Consider the following 9,211-nt stretch of genomic DNA (forward strand, 5'->3'; position numbering starts at 1 on the left):
TAGCACATAAGTTTAAGGCATTACACAATTCATTAAAAGCATTATATATATGTACTTCATATAAACTGTTACCCTTTATATATTCTAACCACTCTATTTAATTTATTCCATATTAAGGGCCCTAACCTAGGAACACAAATCTTTGTCTCTATTAACATTGTGGACAGTTCTCTCTCTCTCTCTCTCTCTCTCTCTCTCTCTCTCTCTCTCTCTCTCTCTCTCTCTCTCTCTCTCTCTCTCTCTCTCTCTCTCTCTCCCTCTAACCCCTCCCTCCCTCTAACCCCACCCTTCTGGCAGAACCAGGAAGTCCCACAAACTTTCTTCTGAGGAAACTAAACTGATCTGAGTCTCTGTGTCGTCTGTCTGTGTGAGAGTGAACAACCGTCCAAATGGCTCAGCAGGGAGTTCTGCTGGACCAGGACCAGTTCTGTTGTTCTGTCTGTCTGGATCTACTGAAGGAGCCGGTGGTTATTCCCTGTGGACACAGTTACTGTAGGAGCTGTATTGAGGGCTGCTGGGATCAGGATGTTCTGAAAGGGGTCTGTAGCTGTCCTCAGTGCAGAGAGACCTTCACTCCAAGGCCTAATCTGAGGAAAAATAACATGTTGGCTGAAGTGGTGGAGAAACTGAAGAAGACAGGACTCCAGGCTGCTGCCCCTCCTGCTCTGTGCTATGCTGGACCTGGAGATGTGGCGTGTGATGTCTGCACTGGGACCAGAAAGCGGAAAGCCCTCATGTCCTGTCTGGTGTGTCTGGCCTCTTACTGTGAGATTCACCTCCAATCTCACTATGAATCTCCTGCTTTGAAGAAGCACAAGCTGGTCAAAGCCACCGCACAACTACAGGAGAAGATCTGCTCTCATCATGACAAACTGCTGGAGGTTTACTGTCGTACCCGATCAGCAGTGTATCTGTTATCAGTGTGTGATGGATGAACATAAAGGCCATGATACAGTGTCAGCTGCAGCAGAGAGGACTGAGAAACAGGTAAGACCAGAACTACTTGTTGGTGACTGTCTGATAAACAAAGAATTAAAGATACAGTAGGAACTAAGGCTGTTTGAATATGAGATCATTCAAATGAAATCAATCCTCTGCAGAATAAATATGAACACAAACCTTGAGTATATTGAGTTTGATCCAAATGTATCACCATTTTCTAAAGTCAAACACTATTATCATTCTGAATGCCCTTTTATAAGTCCAAAGTTCAGCCTTAACCCTTTGATACGTGTACGCCTACCATAAAAACTATAATCTTTCACATAGCAAGATAAACAAATATAATATTGGAAAGTGACTTCCTCAAGATTATATACCTTCCTCTCTATGTGCCCTATGTCACATTACTATACTATTGATCTAGTGGACAAATAAAGCTTGATAGATCATTGAAGAGTGATTCTCCACAGAGGCAGCTGGGGATGAGTCAGCAGAAGGTCCAGCAGAGATTCCAGGAGAGAGAGAAGGAGCTGAAGGAGCTCCAACAGGCTGTGGAGTCTCTCAAGGTGAGTATTGTTGACCAGAGGAGACACGCCATTTCACTTCTCTCCTCCAGTCAGAGAGAGGGAGAGAGACAGGCCTCTATCTAATCCCACTGACCCCACTGTTGGAAACAGGACCCCTTTCAGAGAACACACGGCTTAATGTAACTGACGGGATATGAACCCGGGTCTACTGCGGGAGAAACCAACATCTTGGGGGTTCGATCCCCGGGACCACCCATACGTAAAAATGTGTGCACACATGACTGTAAGTCGCTTTGGATAAAAGCGTCTGCTAAATGGCATATTATATATTATTATGTTACACCAAGAGGAGATTCCCTACTCGGCCGACACTGATTTTAAAGTCACAAGTGGGCTACCTCATCACATGACCATGAGTAACCATGAGTGACTCATGTCCGCTATACATTAACAGAGCTCTCTCGCTCTCACTCTCTCTCAATTAAATTAAATGGGCTTTATTGACATGGGAAACATGTTACATTACCAAAGCAGGTTAAATAAATAATAAATGAAAGTGAAATCAATGATCAGAAATTAACAGTAAACGTTACACTCACAAACGTTTCAAAGTAATAGAGACATTTCAAATGTTATAATTCAAGTGCAAACAGAGTGAGCCGTGCGCCAGACAGAGTTCTGGAGGTGAAATGGAAATGAATGAGGGAGAGTTAAGTGAGGTAGAAGGTGTGGTGAAGAGCTCAGAACCAGAGCCTGGCATCAATGGACATGATAAAGAAGAATCTGGTGCAGTAGGAGTTACATTTTTGGAGAAAGTGGATCCATACCTTTTGGCAGATCCATTTGTGGTTTCAGGGTGGGTGGGAAAGGAGTTGGGTGCAGTTGAATCAGTGAAGGTAACCTGTAGTGGACTTGTGATATTTGTTTGTGTTTCTTCTGACCAGAGGGAGTGGGCACTCCGTGTCACGCAACTTTGGGTCTTGATCTGTTTCTTGCTTTGCTCTTAGGAACAGGGCACCATTGAAAGGAGTGATTTCTGGGATAGCATTAAGTGTAGAAGTGGAGCAATTGAAGATGAAGATTCCTGGTGTTTGTGATTCCCGCCGTTTGGTGGGACGCAGAACCCGTGTTGAGCGTGGTGAAACAGAGGAGTCAGTCCTTTTGAGTTTTGAGTCTTTACCCGATAAAGTCATGTTAGGATATATCAGTTATCCTGTTAGAGCTTTTGTGGCGAATCCACTGTGCTGATTCAGGTGCAACGTTTATGGTCATGTTGCAGCAGTTTGTAGGAGGGAGATTCCAAGATGTGGGAAGTGTGCATGAGGGCATGGGATAGAGGTTTGTGTAGTTTCGGTGGATAAAGTTGTGTGTGTCAACTGTTGGGATGCCCATGTTGCTGGGGATCGGAAGTGTCCGGTGCGAGAGAGGCAGGTTGAGGTGGCTAGAGTCAGAGTAGTGCATAAGGTGTCGTATGCTGAGGCAGTGAAGAAAGTAGAGGAGGATGGGTCAAGGGTGAGAGATCCTGAGAGGATCCCTGTGAGTAGTAGATCTGTGCCAGCACAGAGGGATAGGCCAACGAGTGATATATGCTTCAGTAATGTTAGCTTCTTAGCGTTCATAGCAATGGTTATCAACTGTACCGCAGAAATGGAACGTAAATCACAGAAAATAGATGTTGTGGTGGCAGCTGCAGAGAAGTATTTGGGCATACAAGATTAGACTTCAGAAGAGTTACAGGGTTTGTTGAGTGGTGGTGTCCCGTCCTCCCAGGCCGTTGGCATTGTGCAGGAACAGATAGGGTCAAAGTAGTGGAATGGGGTAGTGGGTATTTAATGAGTGTAGGGTTAGTTGGAAGGGTGTTTTTTGTATTATTATAATTTCCCCTTTTCCCATTTTGTATAACAAAGTATAATGGATTTATATTATAGTCCAGTTGGGGGCGGTAATGCAACATATTGGATGCCAACCGCTGTTAATCTCCAAAGTAGAAGAACCATTATATTATGGCTATGTACAGTGTTGTAACGATGTCTCTGTCTCTCTCATTCATTAACTTTCGCGGTAGTTGGTTGTGTGGGTCTCTGGTTATGAATGGGGTGCTGACAGACAATCGTTGATGGATATTTATAGAGCTCTGATCAGGACGACAATTGATTACTGGTGTACAGTTTGTGGAACAGAGGTAAAGACTTGGCTTCAGAAGCTGGACAGAATCCAGTATATAGCTTTAAGGATATGTATTGGTGCATTTAAATCAACATCTGTATGTGCCTTACTGGTGGAGGCAGGAGAGATGGCTTTGGATATACAGCGTAAAAAAATGTCATTATCTTATTGGGTTGAAAGGCTGTGAGGTTGAGCATCCCACTGCTACTGTTCTAGATGACTGTTGGGAATATACTAGTAGACAAGGCAGTGGTTTTGGTTGGACAGTTGGAAAGCTTGCTGATGAAAGTGGTTTGAGGGAGTTGGAGGTTGGCCCTTCTGTGGTGATAGGGGATGTTCCTCCATGGTTACTCCCAGACCCTGTTGTTGATCTAACCTTGGTAGAGTAAAGGAAAGATTGGTCAGAAGTCAGTGATATAGTGAAACTGGTTGACAATTACATTGGTAGAAGTTTTTATACTTTTTTACTGCTTTTCACAGATGGATCCAAGGACCCAGATAGTGGGCTCACAGGAGCAGGCGTTTACGTTCCTGAATTTGATGTGCAGATATGTAGAAGACTAACAGATGAACTGTCAGTATACTCAGTTGAACTGTTGGTGATAATAGTTGCCCTCCAGTGGGTGAGATTGCGCTTAGGACATTGTACATTGAACTCGTCATTACATCTGGTTGGCAAGCATGTGAATGGTTTGTGTCTGGGGGGTACGGTCGATGAAACGGTGGAGCATGTGTTGTTATATTGTTGTAAGTATGTTGAAGAGAGGGTAAGATTGAAGTGTAGGGTCATTGAGGTTGGACGGGTTGGGGGGGTTGGAAGGGATTTTGGGGATGGGGGAGGGTCTATTAGAAGTTAGTAGGGCTCTTCTTTATTTTCTCAGAAGTACTGAGTTAGGTAGGAGGATTTAGAAATGTTGGAAACCGTGATTGACCACACACTCCAGCACAGTAGGTGGCGGCATGCACCTTTAACGTTGGTTTGTGGACCGCCATTATATCATAGAAGAAGAAGTTGGTTGTGTGAGAGTTTTGTGGTTCGTGAGGAGGGCTACTATTCTTTTTTCTTTTGGTTCTTGCGTATTTTCTGAATTTATTTTCTGATGGTGGAGGGTTTGTTTATGGTTTCCACTGTTTATCGTTTAGAGTTGAGGGGGGGGGTAGTTTGTTAGGGCGGCGTGATGGCCTCAACCGAGTGGAGAAGAAACGCAGTCGCTTCGGGTGCGTTCTGGAGAAAGGTGTGGAGGAAGTTTTGCTCATGGTCGGCGAACAGGTTGGAGGAGAACATCTGCACTCTGCATCCAGAATGAACAAGGAGGTGGTTGTGTTAATGAAAAAGGTTTGTCTTGTTGCGAGTGGGATTTTTGTGAGGGGTGTGTTGGTGCAGATTTCGCCTCTTTCGATAAGAGTTGTGGTGGCTAATCTGCCTCCGTTTATTGTTTACGAACAGACCGCAAGTAGTTGGTTAGTTTTGGTAAATTTGCAAGTGGTTTTCGTGTGCTCTCGGCTGGGTGCCAAGCGGAATCCGTTAAACATGTCTCTTTTCGTAGACAAGTGTTTGTTTCTTAACAAACTTCAAGGTTACACAGGGGAGGCGTGGAACACAGGGTTTGCTAGCACAGATAGTTTTTCGGTGTTTCTAGTGTGGGGATCATCAGTTATAGGCTACAAGCAGCAATATGATTGATAGGTAGGACAGGTATTGAACCCAAATAATCCCTTCCTTAAATGCGCTAACCTCAACCCTAGTAAACATGCATTATAAAAACCTTCTATATAAAATTATCTCATATTGGGAGTAAATAGCCTCTGAATAGAAAATAAAAAACACTGCATCTTCCAGCCCACCAATAAATTACATAATGAAACCGTCGCGGTTAGCATATTTACCTCAACATGCCCCTCGCTTGCGTGAGAAGGCAGAGTGCTCGATGCTGGTTGATGAATTTGACAATTAATGTACTAGGAAAATACGTTTTTGTCGACCAGAGGTGACTGAATTAATGTTCAGGCGTATTGATAATCATTATAGTAATGAAGTATAATTTCAAAACATGACCATAAAAACAGGTAATAATAAACATGAATCATCATTATATTACTTCACAGTAATGTGTTTTCAGTCCTTCCTCTTGCGTTAGCAGTGTGGAAAGGGACAGTAAAAAGCTCAGGCAGGAGTTTTCCTGTGAGGTGGAGTGGTGGTGTATCCAGGGAGAGAACTAAACTAATCTTCTGAAATGTCATTCATGGTCTTATGCTGCCATCTATTGGAATTATTAAGCAACTGCAGTAGTACTGAATAAAGTGTTTTTCCTTACTAATCCGTACTAAAATAGTGATTACTCAGAATTGCAAAATAAATGGCAGGGGTACCAGGAGGGAGGAGAGTAATTTTTTACATTTTAGTCATTTAGCAGATGCTCTTATCCAGAGCGACTTACAGTTAGTGAGTGCATACATTTTCATACTGTCCCCCATGGGGAAACGAACCCACAACCCTGGCGTTGCAAAGCGCCATGCTCTACCAACTGAGCTACACGGTAGTAGTGCATGGCCAAGTGGTGGTGCGCAGGCCGTGGAGAAAGCGGTGGTGGGGAGGGTTGCAGCTGGGCTACATGAGCTGAGGCAGGTTTCTGTAGTAACAGAGACTCCGGTGGGCGAAGGCTTGCTGGGCTCATCCCAGGAAATATTGCCTGTCATTGGGGAAGAGGCACTGATCAGGGGGAAGTGCAGGGGGCAGAGACTGGGGAGGAGGAGGATGGTACCGTGCCAATGGAGGAGGAGGAAGAGGGGGGAGGTGAGTCTGCGGGAGCGGAGGACAAGGCGTCTCGTTTTCAGACGGCTCATTGGATCCAGAGCTGACAGCCAGTCAGGCTGAGGGCCCAGTATATACGGTGAGAGAACTTTCTAGGTTCCTGATGGAGACTAAAGGGGAAAAAGAAGGTTCTGCTGGAGTCTTATTTGATTGATCCTGGAAGGTTTGTAAGGTCAGTACAACACGTGATGAAGAATGAGGGGTTTAGTGTCCTCTCACCCAGGAAGCGGTATAGGCTGAGAAAATGGGTCATGGGTTCTTAAGGGCATGTCTTCAGAATCTGCTTAAATTGATGTTTTTTTCTGGCATGGCGGCTATATGGGCTTCTCTACTGGTTTCTGATTGTGGTGATTTCCGGCAGAGACTGGGGAATATGTAAACCAAAAACATTTCAACGTGATTTTTTGCAAGAGACACAGTGATGTGTAAGGGTAGGTTGTTAGTGGTTAGAGCCAAAATCAGTGACCTTGTCTTTTGCTTTCCAAAATGTGTCTGCACCTAGTACAGTGCTCAGTTCTCTGTTTCACCAGGGCCCAGGCAGGTGTCCTATTGGAAATTCAATGTAAAGCTCTTACAAGGTGCCACTTTTTGCTCAAGCTTCCAAGGCTTTTGGGAGAGGTGGGGACAGCAGAAGGGGGAGTAACTTCTGTTGTGGGGGAGATGAGGGAACCTGATGGGTGGGTAACTTCTGTTGTGGGGAGATGAGGGAGCCTAATGGGTGGGTAACTTCTGTTGTGGGAGAAATGAGGGAGCCTGATGGGTGGGTAACTTCTGTTGTGGGGAGATGAGGGAGCCTGATGGGTGGGTAACTTCTGTTGTGGGGAGATGAGGCCGCGGCTGTGGAGTTGTACTCTGATTTATAGAGGGCAGAACTCTGTGATCCTGGTTGTTCTCAGGTTCTGCTCACAGACCTTTCCAAACTCTCTCTGTCACAGAGAATCGACATTTCCCTGGCCTTTCACAAACTCTCAGCTGCCGTCTCTCAGACGGTCTGCCTCTGATTTTTTTTTTAAAAGGCCTGGGAAATTATTGGACAGGACGTGTGTTGTGTGAGTGCGTCGGGGTGGGGGAGCTGTCGCTAAGCTGTAGACGGGAGGCTTTGACTCTCCTGCCCAAAAAAGTGTATCAGGACACCTAATCACAGACAATCTGTTCATAATCAGGAGAAAGCCTTTGATAGGGTGGACCATGAATATCTGTTCAATGTGTTGTTTCGGTTGTGGGGAGAATTTTGTGGCCTGTGTTCAAATGCTGTATGCTGGGGCTTCATGTATGGTCAAGGTGTGGGGAGGGCTCAGTAGGCCAGTCTGGGTAGGGAGGGGCATTCACCAGGGACAGTTCCATCGTTCTGACTCAAAGCGGTGCAGAGGCTACTGTACCGTACGGAGGTGGGCTGGAGGGAACCAGCATGTGCTCTGTTGAGGAGGGCTGGTGGTTTGGGGCTGGATCAGCAGCTCTTCATTAACATTTAACATTTAAGTCATTTAGCAGACGCTCTTATCCAGAGCGACTTACAAATTGGTGCATTCAACTTAGGATAGCCAGTGGGACAACTACATCTCGATCACAATAAGTACATTTCTTTAAACAAGTCAGTGCTAGGAGGTGAAATAAGTCAGGTGTTAGTTTAGACAAAAGACAGTGGTAGTAAAGGGGGGGGAGAATGATAACTATTATACTATTGCAGGTATTCCTTAAAGAGGTGGGGTTTCAAGTGTCTCTGGAAGGTGGTCAGTGACTCCGCTGTCCTGACGTCGTGGGGGAGCTTGTTCCACCATTGGGGTGCCAGAGCAGCGAATAGCTTTGACTGGGCTGAGAGGGAACTGTGCTTCCGTAGAGCTAGGGGGGCTAGCAGGCCAGAGGTGGATGAACGTAGTGCCCTCGTTTGGGTGTAGGGTCTGATCAGAGCCTGAAGGTAAGGAGGTGCCGTTCCCCTCACAGCTCCGTTGGCAAGCACCATGGTCTTGTAGTAGATGCAAGCTTCAACTGGAAGCCTGTGGAGTGTGCGGAGGAGCGGGGTGACATGAGAGAACTTGGGAAGGTTGAACACCAGACGGGCTGCAGCGTTCTGGATAAGTTGTAGGGGTTTAATGGCACAGGCAGGGAGCCGAGCCAACAGCGAGTTGCAGTAATCCAGACGGGAGATGACAAGTGCCTGGATTAGGACCTGTGCCGCTTTCTGTGTAAGGTAGGGTCGTACTCTGCGAATGTTGTAGAGCATGAACCTGCAGGATCGGGTCACCGCTTTGATGTTAGCAGAGAATGACAGGGTGTTGTCCAGGGTCACGCCAAGGTACTTTGCACTCTGGGAGGAGGACACAATGGAGTTGTCAACCATAATGCCGAGATCATGGAGCGGGCAGTCCTTCCCCGGGAGGAAGAGCAGCTACGTCTTGCCGAGGTTCAGCTTGAGGTGGGGATCCGACATCCACACTGATATGTCTGCCAGACATGCAGAGATGTGATTCGCCACCTGGTTATCAGAAGGGGGAAAGGAGAAAATTAATTTTGTCTCGTCTGCGTAGCAATGATAGGAGAGACCATGCGGCCGGACCCACTGATCCTGTTGAGGTCCACTCATTCAGCCATCCTGCAGGGACCTTTAATGGCAGCAGGCATCATGAGACTAGCAGACCTGCGGCTGCCGGGGGGTGGAAAACCCCCCAAGAGTCAGCACAGCAGGCGGGACTAACGTCTCTTAGGCTGCTGGAGAGAGTCATGGGGGAGGTCCAGGAGGCTCTGCCTGACCCAGTGAGGAGGGGGC

The 9,211-nt window shown here is 46.3% G+C and overlaps 1 pseudogene; it reads left to right on the top strand.

Moving 5' to 3' along the window:
- The first annotated feature begins 389 nt into the window (after positions 1–389).
- On the top strand, positions 390–1,505 carry LOC123488267 (annotated as a pseudogene).
- The last annotated feature ends 7,706 nt before the right edge of the window (positions 1,506–9,211 follow it).

Source organism: Coregonus clupeaformis, unplaced genomic scaffold, assembly GCF_020615455.1.
Source record: "Coregonus clupeaformis isolate EN_2021a unplaced genomic scaffold, ASM2061545v1 scaf2107, whole genome shotgun sequence".
NCBI lineage: Eukaryota > Metazoa > Chordata > Actinopteri > Salmoniformes > Salmonidae > Coregonus > Coregonus clupeaformis.